The following is a 16,339-nucleotide window of genomic DNA, read 5'->3' as shown; positions in this document are numbered from 1 at the left end:
TACACTTTGATCGGAGTCACCTGTCGTAAATTCAGGTGATTAGACATGATTTGGAAAGACATAGCCCTGTCTATATAAGGTTTCACAGCTGACAATACATATCAGCCATGAGATGGAAAGAACTGCCTGTAGAGCTCAAAGAAAGACAAATATTTAAAAAAAAAAAAAAAAAGTCTGCGAAAAAATTTCTGCTGCACTGAAAGTTCCCAAGAGTGACCTCCAGAATTCTTAAATGGAAGAAGTTTGGACTCTATCTAGAGTTGTCAGCCTCACCAAACTAAGTAATCAGGGGAGAAGCATTTTGTTAAGATAAATGACTCAATGGTCACTCTCGCTGAGCTCCAAAGATCCTGTGTGCGGATGGGCCAGAAAGAAGCCTTTCCTTCATAAAAGAAACACAAAAGCCAGTGAAGCAAGAATCTCTGGTCTGATAAAACCAAGATTGAAGTTTTTGGTGTCAATTCTAGGTGTAATTGCTAGAGGAAACCAGGGATTGCTCATCACCTGCCCAATACCCTCCCTACAGCGAAGCATGGTGGCCACAGCATCATGCTTTAGGGGTATTTTTAGCATTTTTCTAATGGAGACTGAATGGAGCAGAATACAGAGATATTGTTAATACAGATCAGATACAAAATACTCTAGACCTCAGAATGGGCCAAAGGTTCACCTTCCAACAAGACAATGACCCTGAACAAGAAAACCTAGAAGTGACTGAGGCACAACTCTGTGAGTGTCCTTGAGTGGCCCAGCTTAAGCCGTGACTTGAAAGCAATCGAACATCTCTGAAGAGACCTACACATTGCTGTGGAACGACAGTCTTCATCCAACCTTGCAGAGCCGGAGAGAATCTGCAAAGAAGAATAGCAGAAAACCCCCACATGGAGATGTGCAAACCTTGAGGCATCATACCCAAGTTGACTAGAGGCTGTAGTCATTGCTAAAAATGCTTCAACTAAGTACAGGGTCTGAATACTTATGTACATGTAATATTTTAGTTTTTCCTTTTCAATAAATCAACAAATATTTCAAATATTCTGTTTTCACTTTGTTATTACGAGGCATTGAGCGCAGAATGATGGGGGAGAACTTGATTTTTTATTTTAGTACAAGGCTGCAACATAAGAAAATGTAAAAAAAAAGTGAAAGGGTCTAAAGAATTTCGGAATGCAATGTACATGTCTGATAGGTGTGGGTCCCACCTGTCTTGAATACTCAATCTGGAGTGTGTATGGCTATCAGAAGAAGTCGGAATTATAAAAAGAACAGACATTTACAGTTTTCATAAGACCCATAGATACCGTATTTTTCGTCGTATAAGACGCACTTTAAAAAAAAAAAAAAGTTGGTGCGTCTTATATGGCGAATACACACACCAATCGCGGCGGTCCCTGCTGACATCAACGGCCGGGACTTGCGGCTAATACAGGACATCACCGATCGCGGTGATGCCCTGTATTAACCCTTCAGACGCGGCGATCAAAGCTGACTGCCGCGTCTGATGGGAAAGTGACATTAACCCGGCTGCTCAGTCGGGCTGTTCGGGACCGCCGCGGTGAAATTGCGGCATCCCGAACAGCTTACAGGACACCGGGAGGGACCTTACCTGCCTCCTCGGTGTCTGCTCCATGCCGGGATCCCCTGCATGGCCGGCACTCTCCTTCGACTTCATCACATCGTCGCGCACGCCGTCCCGTCATCCAATAGGCGTGCGTAGCGCCGTGATGACGGCGATGTGATGACGGCGACGAAGAGCGTGGATTCCCGGGAAGAAGATGTCCGGAGCATCGGGGACACCATGAGGATGCGGCGACAGCGATGGAGAAACATCCAGGGCAGCGGTGACGAGCGGTGACGGGTCTGGAGCGGCGGGAACATGTGAGTACTACCTCCTATACCAGTGGTCTTCAACCTGCGGACCTCCAGATGTTGCAAAACTACAACTCCCAGCAGGTTGAAGATCACTGTTGGGTTCAGAATCTTTTTTTTCTAGATTTTGCCGTTGCGTCCTATAGGGCGAAAAAAAACAGTAATAATGGGAGTAGCATAAATGTTATGGCATCAGGTTATTACGTAGAGATAAACCATGCCTATGTCATATGATAACACACAGAATTTATGGAATCTCCTGCTTACACATGGACATAGCGTATTTTGTGTCTGTGATTAATACTGTCTCTTATTTATAGAAATGCCTTCCCTGATATACGTGTAAATTCTCTACACAAAACAATGATGTCTCATCCTTCACGTCCCAGGTGGAGTGTGTAGACCTGAATGGCTTTTGCTAACACTTGCTAATTATATTGGTGGCCATATATTACTATTGTAGTCTTCTGAATGTTGCCTATGGAGCACTGGAGATAAGGAGAACAGAATGGGAAGTAAAACATAATGGGACAATGGTTTTCTAGGGATTTTTTTAGTATAATAGATTATTACAGATTGTAAAATATTTGTCTGCTCATATTTGTTGGGAAAACAAATGTTGCATAGTGACCGCGTTGAATCAATTTTCTATTGTCAATGTAGGTAAGCAGAGATGTGAAAATTAATTATACCTGCAGTAGTCTGTTACTACAGGTATTTGACAAAGAAGAGTAAGCGTAAAGGCTTTAAAAGACGGCATATGGCTGGACTTCTTGCGGCATAACCTTAAGCTGGCAGGCTACATTACAACTGTTGCAAAATAATGAGGTTGCTGTAATGTTGTCATTTTACTTCCATTCATGTGTAGTTGATACTTTTGTACATTGTGATATGAAAAATCTACTAGGCCTACTTGTCTATAGAAAACCACACTGAACACATTGTGACATCATAATGAGTTCAGCTTCAACTTTTCTACATTTGTATAGAGGGCTCTTCTGTATTCTAACATTTGGCCATTATTATTCCTTCACAGTCTCTGCTGTTGAGATGCCCGTGAAATTAAGTTCAAACTGAATCTAAAAACATTATGCGAAATAAATTTTCCATGGTAAGGTTAAGTCCTTGTGACATTAATAAACGTTCTATTAAAGGGGTATCCTGGACTGATTTGTATTATTAATATTGTAATAATTATTATTTATATAGTACCAACAAATTACATAATATTGATGGTCTATCCTTAGGAAAGGTCATCAATATCTGATCGGTGTGGGTCTGACATTTAGCACCCATGCTGATCAGCTGCTCAAGTGCCCCAGCCTGGCACATCTCCTTGCTTGCCCTCACTTTCCGGTCCTTCCTTGACTGACATACAGGACTCTTTACCTAACAAGGAGGGGCTGGGAGGTGTGAGTAAGCATGGCACTACAGCACCTTGGCCCAACCTCCTGGGCACTTGTCTTAGAAATAAAAAGGCAATTTTATAAGTTTGACATCAACAGTTTGTTTTTATACTCTAACAGCTATTCAACAGTGTCTGTAGCCAATACAGTTAACAGGTTCCCTTTAAATAGGGGCTGATTGAATTGTACGTAAATGGTCCGCACTCATATCGGACAGCTATTTACCCATGTAAAAGGATCTTTACATGGCGGATAATAGACTGCTCATCACAGTCCAAAGATATGTTACCTGTGAACATTTTCAAATTTTCATCAGTAAAAATTTTAAATTTTTTTTTTCATTTTGCTTTTATTGTACGGTTTTGCTTGAAAATACATGGCTTATTTATTTCAGTATACATGGCTTATTCATTTCAGTAAAACATATATATTTCAGTATATGTTTTGTAAAAAAGATGACAGAGATGTAAAATATTACACTTTTATATAATCACTATAATCCAAGAGCCCCTTATGGCAGGATTCATGAAGCAGTTTTATGGCAGTCTTTGATGGAACTTAGCCAAGCACAGGAGTGGATACTAAATAGAGGCCATTGTAAGGATATAGGCAGTAAGGCAAATATAGTGGTCTCCTCATGTACCAGACGCCAGGTGCAACTGGTACTTAAGCATCTCATATACTTTCGCCTAAATAAGGTCAATCCACCAAAATAATTCTAGAAGTAATGATATAGAACATGAATGATATCCCAAAAAGATATTAAACAACTCTGACAGCAAAGTCACAGTGTAGAGATAAAAATGCTATGAAATAAGACCGCTGAGCTCGGTTAAGAAGAGCTCCATTCACTGGGTCCGTCCAAATTACAGGTAATTTTTTCTCTGCTAAACTCCTGTGAAACAACTGACACCTGACTTAAATCCGACAGACCCCATTCAAAGTCAATGGGACCGGGTGATGTCCATTGTGCTCCAACCCATTCAGGGTACATTCAGCTAAAAAAAAAAAAAAAAAAATACAGACCTTGAATGGGTCGGAGCACAACCTGATGTGAACTAACAGAGCAAGGATAATAAGCACAGTGATGTGGCTGTATAGATATATTAAATACAATATATGCAATGTAGTAATGTTACAGCACAAAGGAAATGACCATGGACATTGGAATGTTACAGCCGTTATGTAACATTACAGGATTGATGCACACTGTGATGCCACAACATAAGAATAATAAACACTGTGAAATTGGAGGAAAGGTTATTGCACACTACGAGGTCACTATAGTTTTCTATACGGGGAGGAAGCAAACATCGAGTTCACAAAAAAAATAAAAAATACAGCATCATAGTACAAGCATAATGCACCCGGTAATGTGTCTATGGCAATGTTTCACAACCAGTGTGCTTTAGGGCTGCAACGATTAATCAATATTACCGATAAAAATCTAGAATAAAAGTCGTCCACTATTTCCATTATCCATTAATCGATTGTTGGGGGCGTGGCCTCTGTCATTGTGGCCTAGCAAGATAGTATACCTACAAATTTTACTACTTTCCCTCATTTGTCATTTGTGACTTCATAACATCTTGCAATTTCTCATTTATGCCAAATTTATTAAATTGTCTCCCAAAGTATGATTCATTTTCACAGTTTTATGTTTTTATTTCATGTGTGTTTTTCAAGTGGATTTGTGCAAAAATTTTACATATTTTTACAACGTTGCATATAAAAAGTGTGGCCAAAACTCACTACACTTAAACCGTGCTCCTTTTTTTGGGAAATAAGGTCTACAATTTTTCAACAAAATTAGGTTTTTGCAAAAATGTGTCAATTTTTTATGCCAGTTCGCATACAAGCCTAGATAGGTTCCCTTTAGTGTTTTTCCAGGTAAAGAGGTTCATTGGTTACCAGTATGTTGTCCAGTCGGCATGCACTGGGAAAGCCATAGCTGCCCTCCTGTGCAGAGGCCAGCACTATGAATCGCACCTTCCATGACATTAGTATGGTTAAGAGAGAGATGAGAGGTAGAGTGAATGGAAACTGATACAGGATATCAGTGGACTGCTACATGCAATTACCCCATCCAGCAGTCTACAGGGTCCCTAACAAGTCCCTACTAGTGACGATATATCATATGGATATTTATGATGACCATGTAAATGTGTCTTTACATTAAACATAGAAATAAATCTATGATATTATATTATTACTCATGTTAGAGAATTTGGAATATGTCACCTATTAAAGGGGTATTCCAGGATTTCTTTCTAAAAGGGATACTCCGGCGCTTAGACATCTTATCCCCTGATAAGATGCCTGATCACGTAGGTCCCGCCGCTGGGGACCCCCGTGATCTTGCAAGCTGCACCCCATTTAAAATCAGTCCCCGAAGCATGTTCACTCCGGGTCTGATTACTGTCGATCACGAGGCCGGAGCATTGTGATGTCAAGGCTCCGCCCCGTGTGATGTCACGCTCCGCCCCCCTCAATGCAAGCCCCCTCCCATAGGCCTGCATTGAGGGGGGCGGAGCGTGATGTCACACGGGGCGGAGCCTTGACGGGACCCCCGCGATCAGGCATCTTATCCCCTATCCTTTAGATAGGGGATAAGATGTCTAAGCGCCGGAGTACCCCTTTAAGCCTTTGAGCCCATAATGCCAAGTTATAATACTGTGTAATATGCATCTATTACTTCCGCGTGCCGCTTTGTCCCATTTTCATGCACAGGACCCACACCAGAAGTGCTATAGAGCAAATCTTTTTATTTGAAAGTTGTCCCTGGCCTTTTCCAGCATTCCATGTGGCCAGAGACAATATGTCAGAAGTCACATGGTCTCCAGGGGCATGGCTATACTGCAGTGGATGGAATGGATTTACAGAAGTAATGCTATTCAGCCACCCACTGCAACATAGCCACACCCCTGAGAACTATGGGAAAGATTTCTCAAAACTCATGTAGAGGTAAAATTCCAAACTTATAGAAGAAATGTCTGCACTCACCACGTAGATCCTTTTAAAATCCGGACTTTATTCAAGCAAATAGCAATGTCCATAACAGAGGTAATCACACCCGGGTGAACAGGGAGGGAGAGCAGCCAGGGTATACTGGAACAACAGCACCGTTTCTCGTCTAGGACACTTCTTCCGGTTCCGGAACCGGAAGAAGCGTCATAGACAAGAAACGGTGCTGTTGTTCCAGTATACTCCGGCTGCATAGCCGCTAGCTGCACTCCCTCCCTGTTCACCCAGGTGTGATTACCTCTATTATGGACATTGCTATTTGCTTGAATAAAGTCCGGATTTTAAAAGGATCTACGTGGTGAGTGCAGACATTTCTTCTATAATTTTGGAATTGTCTTTCCTCCTGCAATTGTCTGGCACCCCACTTAACCATACTCACACCGGGTTGATTCCACTGCTTGGTCTATTCTCTCAGCTGCAAGCATTAAGTGTTGCAGTGCCCATCCCACCTACGTTTTACTACTGTCATGTAGAGGTAAAGTTGTCATGTTGCCCATAGCAACCAATCAGATTGCTTCTTTCATTTTTCAGAGGCCTTTTCAAAAATAAAAGACATGATCTGATAGGTTGCTATTTACAACTGGACAACTTTTCCTCTGCACAGGTTTTGATAAATCTCCCCATATGTGACTATGCAGAGGAAAAGTTGACCAGTTGCCCATAACAACCAATCAGATCAGTTCTTTCATTTATAAAAAGGCCTCTGAAAAAAGAGAGGGAATCAGATTGGTTGCTATGGGCAACTGTCACCTTTTCCTATGCACAGGTTTTGATAAATCTCCCCTATTGTCTTTGGCTGCAGTAGAATAAAAAAGACCTGCACTATAGCACTTCCTGGTGTGGATCCCGTGAATGAAAATGGAATAAAGCAGGGCACAAAGGGAAAAGAAGCATATTACATAGTATTACAACTTGGCATTATGGGCTCAAAGGCTGAAGGAAAAAAAACGGGAATACCCCTTTAAGCTCTTCAATGCCAGACACCAGCCATGTCACATAACAGGGTTGATGCACACTGTGATGCCACAACACATGAATAATAAACATTGTGATATTAGAGGAAAGGTTATTGCATAATGTAAGGTCATTACAGCACACTGTATTATAACTTGGCATCATGGACTCAAAGACTAAAGGGGAAAATTCCTGGAATATCCCTTTAAGCTTTTCAATGCTAGGCAGCTAGAGAAAAGCCTAAATCTTCCCAGAAGCAAAGTTCTAGTGTATGCATATTAGTATGTAATTAGACAAGTGTGCCAAGAAAGTGATGGATGTGTCACATAATCCCCCTCTCCATCTACCATCCAAAATTAACTATACGTTTCCACAGTAAAGCTAATCATATCTATCTATCTATATACATCAGCTGAATGTTTCATTGGTTATATTGTTAAACGTGCATATCTATATACTGCAACAGACTGTAAATTTAGCTCTTTACATCACAAAAACCATCTATAAAAACAAAAAGGAATGTAAGTTAAGGGGTTGCGACATATTCTTCTTCTGAATTAGATAGTGCTGCAGCCACCGGTACTTAGCCACTCTCCGTGGGAAGATCTCGGGATACTGGCATATGCAAAGGTGAGGTCTTAGTGAGATCATTTTAGCTGGTGACTTGCTAATAATGATCATAGGAATGAGACCCTCTTTTATACTCCAGAATGAAGAGCTGATACAAAGGGTTTTTACCTGCATCCATGTATTATGTCTATTTAGTGAGCACAAAAAAGAAGACGGGCACCACCCACAAAATAATATCAGGGTGAAAACCAGTTGCAAAAATGTCACAAAAAAAGGAAAAACGCTAGCAACCAATTAATGATGCACACCCATAATATGAAAAAATACAAATATCTTTATTGAATCGAATGCACAAAAGTGAGTAAACACACAGTTAAAACCATTTAAAATACACTAAAACAAAGTGGAGGAATATAATTATACCACGTTTACCAAGCACTGGGTATAATAACCATAGGGCAGAGAGAAGTCCCAGTACACTATGACATATATGGACAGTATTGAGCAGCTACAAAACAAAGTATGAGGGAGCAAATGCCCATATGCAATAAATTCTACATCCTTATAGCTCAACCATAAACATCTCACATCCAATGCGATATATAACCTACATATGTATACTAATGCTGAAAAAAATTGCACTATGTGCTGAAATAATGTAAAAGTGTGCCTATGGATAGAACGCTGCCCACAAGTGCTGCAATGTGAAAATATCACCGCCGGTACTCCAAGTCCAACTGCCGGGAATTCCAGGTATAGTATGTATATGTAGGTTATATATCGCATTGGATGTGAGATATTTATGGTTCAGCTATAAGGAAGTAGAATTTATTGTATATGGGCATATATACGGTTACTGTATACTTCTTTGCTCCCTCATACTTTGTTTTGTAGCTGCTCAATACTGTCCATATATGTGAGAGTGTACCGGGACTTCTCTCTGCCCTAGGGTTATTACACCCAATGCTTGGTAAGCGTGGTAGGATTATATTCCTCCGCTTTGTTTTAGTGTTTTTTAAATGGTTTTAACTGTGTGTTTACTCACTTTTATGCATTCGATTCAATAAAGATATTTGTATTTTTTCGTACAATATTATGGGTGTGCATCATTAAATGGTTGCTAGCTTTTTTCCTTTTTTTTTTATTTAGTAAGCACATGAGAATTTACAGGGGGCATCAACTAATCTTGGCTTTATAAAAAAAATCTATTAGGAAAGCTATCAACTTATTGTTTGGGGAACATTACAACCAAAGTGTTTTGCCAGGACAGTAATATTTACACTTCTCTTAGAACAGTGTTTCCCAAGCGCGGTCCTCAAGTCCCCTCAACAGGTCATGTTTTCAGGATTTCCTTAGTCTTTCACAGGTGATGTAACTGTGGTGATGCCTGATGCACTGACCAGAATTATATTCCCTGCGAAAGACTAAGGAAATCCAGAAAACAAGACCTGTTGGGGGTGCTTGAGGACCGCGCTTGAGAAACAGTGTTTTATAGATATGAGCCCTATAACATTTGTGTAGAAATGTTTATGTGAAGCCCATACATGTAGAGATTTACTATTACCACTGCGCAGACCATAAAACTTTGCATCACAGAAGGAAGAGTAGCCCTAAAGGTAACTCTTCCTTCTGGCAGAGATTCTGGATTCACTAATAATCTCCAGTCATGTTTCAAGGCTCTTTAAAGGGGCAGAACACTAAATTGCATAGAAGTCAATAGATGGCACCAGGGAAAGGTTGTTTGCCTTCTGGATAAAGGCTGTTTTGCATATTTCTTCCCAGTGGAGCATTGCCTGTAAGGCTCCACAAGCCTTTTGGGGCTCTCCCCAAGGAGAAACTTAAAGTCTAGAAATCTCTACTATAATAAACAAAAGACATGTCTATTGTTTTATCATTCATGTAAATATAACACCAGTCATTTAAAAGGGCACTGTTCGATACAAAAACTTTTGATATGTTGTAAAGCATGCAAAACCAATAGGTTTTACAATTGCTTTCATTAGAAATATTTTCAGCATTTCATACTGAAAAGCACAGTCAAAGGACTGTCTCCCCTGCCTGCTTGGACACATACTAGTCCTGCTGTGTCCATGTGTCATCACCTATGTCATGGACCCACTTCTTTGATTGACAGCTGTGAGCGCAGGGCTCACGGCTGGAGGAAAAATCCTCCCACTGTCAGCTTGTGTCCCGCTACTGTCAGTGAGGACAAGCTGAGAGTTGTAGTTTTGCTAATGTTAGGGGAGAAGTGAATAGACAGCATACTGAGGGAGGGAGCGGAGACCTGCACAGTGAGAACACGCCCCCTCCCTTTGAGAGGAATTCAGACTAGTGAGCCAAGTTAAAAGTGTAATAAAAAAAATAAATAAAGGTGCTAGACACATAAAAATTAGATGTACATGGTCAGGATTAGGTACTTAGTGATGTATAAAAAAAAAATATTTGATCTGACGGGTATGCTTTAAGGTTTATTGTTGTGCTGTATACCATTTAAAGACTGCAATGCTTACAACACTACATTGTTTTATTGTGATAATGCTTATCAGCAAGTAGCAAAGTTGAATTTGAGGTAGTAAGGCTAAGTTTTTATACATTTTCAAATAGTAGAGGTGCATAGGTCACCTGGCATGACTGGACACATTCATCAATTAAAATGTACCAAGGAAATGGCATATCATGCTTTACACCATATACAGGAAAGACGTGCTATTTTCAATCAAGTTCCGAAAACAGGCTTTTCTTAAACAAGAAGTAATGTTTGCTCTAGGTTTATTATGGATCTCGCCATTATTTAGTGAAAAATCTATGGCATTAATGTGGTATAGAAAAGTGATAAGCTATGTTATGTCCATTTGAGACTGCAGTATGTGCCATCTTTTACATTAACATACATTTGTTACATTTTAGGCAATATTAAACAATGTTCATACATTTGTTACATTTTAGGGCATATTAAGCAATGGTCTTACTCTTTGCCATGTTCACTTATGACACTATTGGTAATTGTGTCCAGTGGGTAATGAATGGTTTTTAATTGGACATGTAAACCTAAAAATCCAAAAGAAGTCTTCAGTGTTCCAAGATTATCACATAAAAAATAATTTTTTATTTTAGGTCCATTGAAAAGCTTAGTCAACAGTCACAATAAAGTGCAAAGCCTGACACATTTTGGGATTACTTCCTTATTCACAAGCTTATCACGTGGTTTACCCATGCTTCTATGAAGCAGTGGATGTTCTTGGAGGGAAGCATATGCCCAAACCCTTGTGTTTTCCTTTCATGGTTAGTATTTGTCCTCAAACCCACACCATATTTGTTGGTCCTAAATATCTTAAAACTCTTGGGCCACATTATTAGGAAATAGCTCATTTGTCATAGGCTGGGCCCCCTAATCCTTCCTCTTTCCCCACAGAATCTCCAGAGACATACGATGGTCTGACAATTGTCTTGGCTGTCTACATTTATTCATTGGCCTATACTTCTCCATTTCTCCTTACCCTGACTTTAAAACATTACTTATTCCATCTAGACCTCCATCCTGCTGTGTATCTATCCATTATAGTCCACTTTCAGCTCCAGGTAATCCAGAGTACCCCCTTTTTATAGACAGGTTGATCATAAGGCTACACACAAAATGTGTACAATCTCACACACCTTAACAACCACTGGCCCAAGCCCAGGAAATAATAAGCTGCCCTCCTGGTGGTATCAGTGCCCAGTCACTGTACACACACGCGCCATTTCTGTTTCTGACACCTGCTGGTGCTGGAATTCTGAGAACAGCACTCTTCTACATATATATATATATATATATATATATATATATATATATATATAGTGGGACTGCCCATGAAACTTTCTGGAATCACATCTGGGATGGCATCACTACAAGGTTAGTAATATTAGTGTATCCAGCACAACCAACATAGCTTTGCTGTCCTTTCCATTCAGCTCATTGTCCAATTAGAGTTGAGATTTTTCCTGGATGCAGCTTAGTCTACGACTACTCATCATTGGAGGTCCACTGCAGGTACCCATGAGTGAATGGGCTCAGGGCCGGACAACAGCATAAGGACAGAGATTCGGGTTCACAGGAACCCTTCTTTATGTTATAGTGGAAGTAAAACAGGGAAAAAACATTGAAAGTAGGCACTGCTGACTCTTGTAGAAGGATGAGGCGAATGCCAGAAATATTGGAAAAAGTCCTCAGCAGGACATTTTATTTAAAAAAATAAAAAATAGAAAGGATTACGCGTTTCGGGAGGATCCCTCCCTTCCTCAGACCTTTATGTTATGGACTCCTTGGAAACAATTTGAAGTCTCTGCATCTGTCCTATTTTTTTCTTTCTTTTTTCCCCCTATTCTTTTCCATCCCTCTTTCTTTGTGTAGCCTAATGTACTCTTTGTCTTGTCTCTTTGTTGTTAGACAATGCATATGCCAGAATCTCACATGGCGTTTATCGTTTTTCCTTTTTCAGAACCCATCATTTCCAGATGTCGAATTTATCTCAGGTCAGTCGCGAGTCACAAGTTACCTCCAAGCCTCTACCCAGGGTCGCTGCTACAGCCAAAACCTGCGTGTGGTTATTTCCCATGATTCACTGTTTCTCATAATCCATGTTGTTAGGAGATGTTCTCCTCTTTATTTTCATTTGTAGTTTTAATTTGAATAAACCAGATGACAAATAGGCGATACATCAAATAAATAAAATGACACATTCAGCTCTGCTTCATTTCTACATCTGGTCATACTTAAACAAAAAATGGCCTAGGTATCAAGTAAAAAATAGTAATAAAAAGAATATTGTGACCAACACAACTAGCACCGTCGCACAGACAGAGGGCATAGCAGAGAGGAAAGCTCCATTTCTTCCAGTGTATTCATCATCGCTCTCCTTCTAGGAATCCCTGAATAACTCAGAAGCAGCCGCCAGTGTCTCCCAAGTCTCCTCCGCTGCACACATTACTACACAACTCATAACACAATGTGCCATCAATAATAGCCTACCAAAACCAGCCATGATAGCAGCTATAATATGCATAATGTGAAACTATAGGAATGTATATGTGTATACAAATCCCTGTCTACATGCATTATAAGATGTCATATACAATAGACATTAGGTATCCTCACAGACATCTATAAAAACGCTTCTGTCGGTCCCCGGAGGGACATGTATGTTATAGTCCAGTCTTCAGAGACTTTTTCTTTTGCTTTGAAACTTTTTAATCAAACTCTGTGACATATACCGAAATATTCTGCAACATCACCCAGGACACACAACTGCCCATCCAGCCTGTAGGCAGTAGATAGCTGTCCTATAAGTATTCTCATGTGAACCTAACACGGGGTATAACATTTCCATACACACGTCACACCACTGACCAATGGGAAGGTATCTGTATGACCCCAATGTATAATACTAGAGGGTATGTATACGTATAAATGTGTGTCTGTACATGTCGGTGTGGTGGATTGGTTTATCTGTATTTATGTCTGTATATCCACCCATCTGTAAATACTTATGTTTATGCCCTAAATGTTTGTAAATGTGTGTATGCATATGTACATCTACAGTATATCTTCATATGTGTCTGTAAGTGTGTGTATATGTGTCTACAGTATATCTTTATATTTGTCTGTGTGTGTATACCGTAGGTGTCTACAGTATATCTTCATATGTGTCTGTAAGTGTGTATGCATATGTACATCTACAGTATATCTTCATATGTGTCTGTAAGTGTGTGTATATGTGTCTACAGTATATCTTCATATGTGTCTGTAAGTGTGTGTATATGTGTCTACAGTATATCTTCATATGTGTCTGTAAGTGTGTGTATATGTGTCTACAGTATATCTTTATATTTGTCTGTGTGTGTATACCGTAGGTGTCTACAGTATATCCTGATATGTGTCTGTAAGAGTGTGTATGTATGTCTAACGTATATTCTTATACATGTCGGTAAGTATATCTGTCTACAGCAGTGTTTCCCAACCAGGGTGCCTCCAGATGTTGCAAAACTACAACTCCCAACATGCCTGGACAGCCTTTGGCTGCCCAGGCATGCTGGGAGTTGTAGTTTTGCAACACCTGGAGGCACGCTGGTTGGGAAACACTGGTCTACAGTATATCCTGATATGTGCCTGTGTGTATGTACACGTGTCTACAGTATATCCTTATATGTTTGTAAATATACGCTTCGACAGTACATCATTATATATGTGTGTGTCTGTATATGTGTATCTCCAGTATATCCTTATATATATTTATATATGTATATATATATATTTTGGCTGTCGAGGCATGCTGGGAGTTGTAGTTTTGCAACATTCAGAGGTCCACAGTTTGGAGACCACTGGTTTACAGTATATCATTATATGTGATTCTAAGTGTGCATGTTTATGTGTGTCTCCAGTATATCCTTATTTATGTGTGTGTGTGTGTGTGTGTGTGTGTGTCTGTCCTTAAATGTGTAGTTTGTCTTTATAGTGTATTTTTAAGTATACATGTGTCTCTATGTATGTATATGTGTGGCTATATAGTGAGCCTGTAATATATTTATAGTGTTTTTATGTCTATATGTGTATCTATGTATGTATATGTGTGGCTATATAGTGAGCCTGTAGTATATTTATAGTGTTTTTATGTATATATGTGTATCTATGTATGTATATGTGTGGCTATATAGTGAGTCTGTAGTATATTTATAGTGTTTTATGTATATATGTGTCTCTATGTATGTATATGTGTGGCTATATAGTGAGCCTGTAGTATATTTATAGTGATTTTATGTATCTCTATGTATGTATATGTGTGGCATTTTAGTGAGTCTGTAGTATATTTATAGTGTTTTTATGTATACATGTGTCTCTATGTATGTATATGTGTGGCTATATAGTGAGTCTGTAGTATATTTATAGTTATTTTATGTATATATGTGTCTCTATGTATGTATATGTGTGGCATTTTAGTGAGTCTGTGGTATAGTTATAGTGTTTTTATGTATATATGTGTCTCTTTGTATGTAGATGTGTGGCTATATAGTGAGTCTGTAGTATATGTATATATATATATATATATATATATATATATATATAGTGTATCGTGTGTAGCTGTGTGTATGATGTATCGATATGTGTGTAGTATGTGTATATGTGTGTAGTATGTGTATATGTGTGTAGTATGTGTATATATGTGTAGTATGTGTGTAGTAGTGTATATGTGTGTAGTATGTGTATATGTGTGTAGTATGTGTATAGTATGTGTATATGTGTGTAGTATGTGTATATGTGTGTAGTATGTGTATGTGTGTAGTATGTGTGTAGTAGTGTATATGTGTGTAGTATGTGTATATGTGTGTAGTATGTGTATATGTGTGTAGTATGTGTATATATGTGTAGTATGTGTGTAGTAGTGTATATGTGTGTAGCTGTAGGTGTCTGTGAGCTCCACACAATAGCACTAGCATGCAGTATAGATGGAGCATGTACCATATGCACTGCCTATGAAGCTTTGTCTGTATTCTGGGTAGAACAAAGCCGGCTGTGGTGGGTCCAGTGCCCGCACATGCCCGTGCCCCAGCAGCCCCTTTACCTGCAGCCCCTGGGATCTCCTGGTCCAGCTCAGCTCCACAGAGTGCCAGTGAGCTCCAGCTGCTGCGCCCGGCTGGGGACTGAGCACCGCACACGCCGCTGGGGTGGCACTGCCATGTCGGAGGCTGGTGATGCTGGTGCGCTCAGTGCGGGTGGTCCCGGGCTAGTGAGAGCATGTGGAGTGTGGGTGCCTGAGAGGAGATGGCAGGAGGATGGAGGGAACAGCTATGTCCCCTCGGTGTGTGTGTGAATCCATAGCCCCGGCTGCAGGAGCCGCACTCCTCCCTGAGCCCCGCCCCCACTCCTCACACGAGACGTCAGTACAGTAGAGAGGAGGAGGTGGATGCTGTTCACACTACGCTACATACCGCAGCTGCTGGATCATAAACACTGGGACATAGGTCGCTTGGTACGTAAAATACAGCACTATGTGAAAAATGTATTCCAGAAAATATCGGATAGGAGTCACATGCACCATTGTATATATATATATATATATATATATATATATATATATATATATGCATTGAATATTGTAAGAACTCTTTCAGTCCAACACACTGGAAGTACAGTGGTCCCTCAACATATGATGGTAATCCGTTCCAAATGGACCATGGTTTGTTGAAACCATCGCATGTTGAGGGATCGTGCAATGTAAAGTATAGGATAGTGGTCTACAACCTGCGGTCCTCCAGATGTTGGGAAACTACAATACCCAGCATGCCCGGACAGCCAACGGCTGTCCGGGCATGCTGGGAGTTGTAGTTTTGCAACATCTGGAGGTCCACAGGTTGAAGACCACTGGTATTGGAAGTTGTACTCACCTGTTCCCGGCGCTCCGGACCGTCACCGCTTCTCACCGCTGCCCTGGATGTCGCCTTCCGATGTCCCCGATGCTCCAGCAAGGCCTCTGCTTCTCCGG

The 16,339-nt window shown here is 40.2% G+C and overlaps 1 protein-coding gene across 5 annotated transcripts in view; it reads right to left on the bottom strand.

Moving 5' to 3' along the window:
- Positions 1-15,691, bottom strand: part of ST6GAL2 (ST6 beta-galactoside alpha-2,6-sialyltransferase 2) — a 155,465-nt gene extending 139,774 nt beyond the window's left edge. For 3 of the 5 annotated variants that reach the window (XM_056556037.1, XM_056556036.1, XM_056556039.1), the window contains exon 1: positions 15,419-15,691. The gene's annotated coding sequence lies outside the window, so the exon portion shown is untranslated. The remainder of the gene's footprint in view (positions 1-15,418) is intronic. The other 2 variants (XM_056556041.1, XM_056556040.1) reach the window with 1 other exon arrangement.
- Between the last annotated feature and the right edge of the window lie 648 nt (positions 15,692-16,339).

This window comes from Hyla sarda, chromosome 2 (genome assembly GCF_029499605.1).
Source record: "Hyla sarda isolate aHylSar1 chromosome 2, aHylSar1.hap1, whole genome shotgun sequence".
Taxonomy (NCBI): Eukaryota; Metazoa; Chordata; class Amphibia; order Anura; family Hylidae; genus Hyla; species Hyla sarda.
The sequence above is the reverse complement of the archived record's forward strand: the minus strand, read 5'-3'. Positions and strand labels throughout refer to the sequence as shown.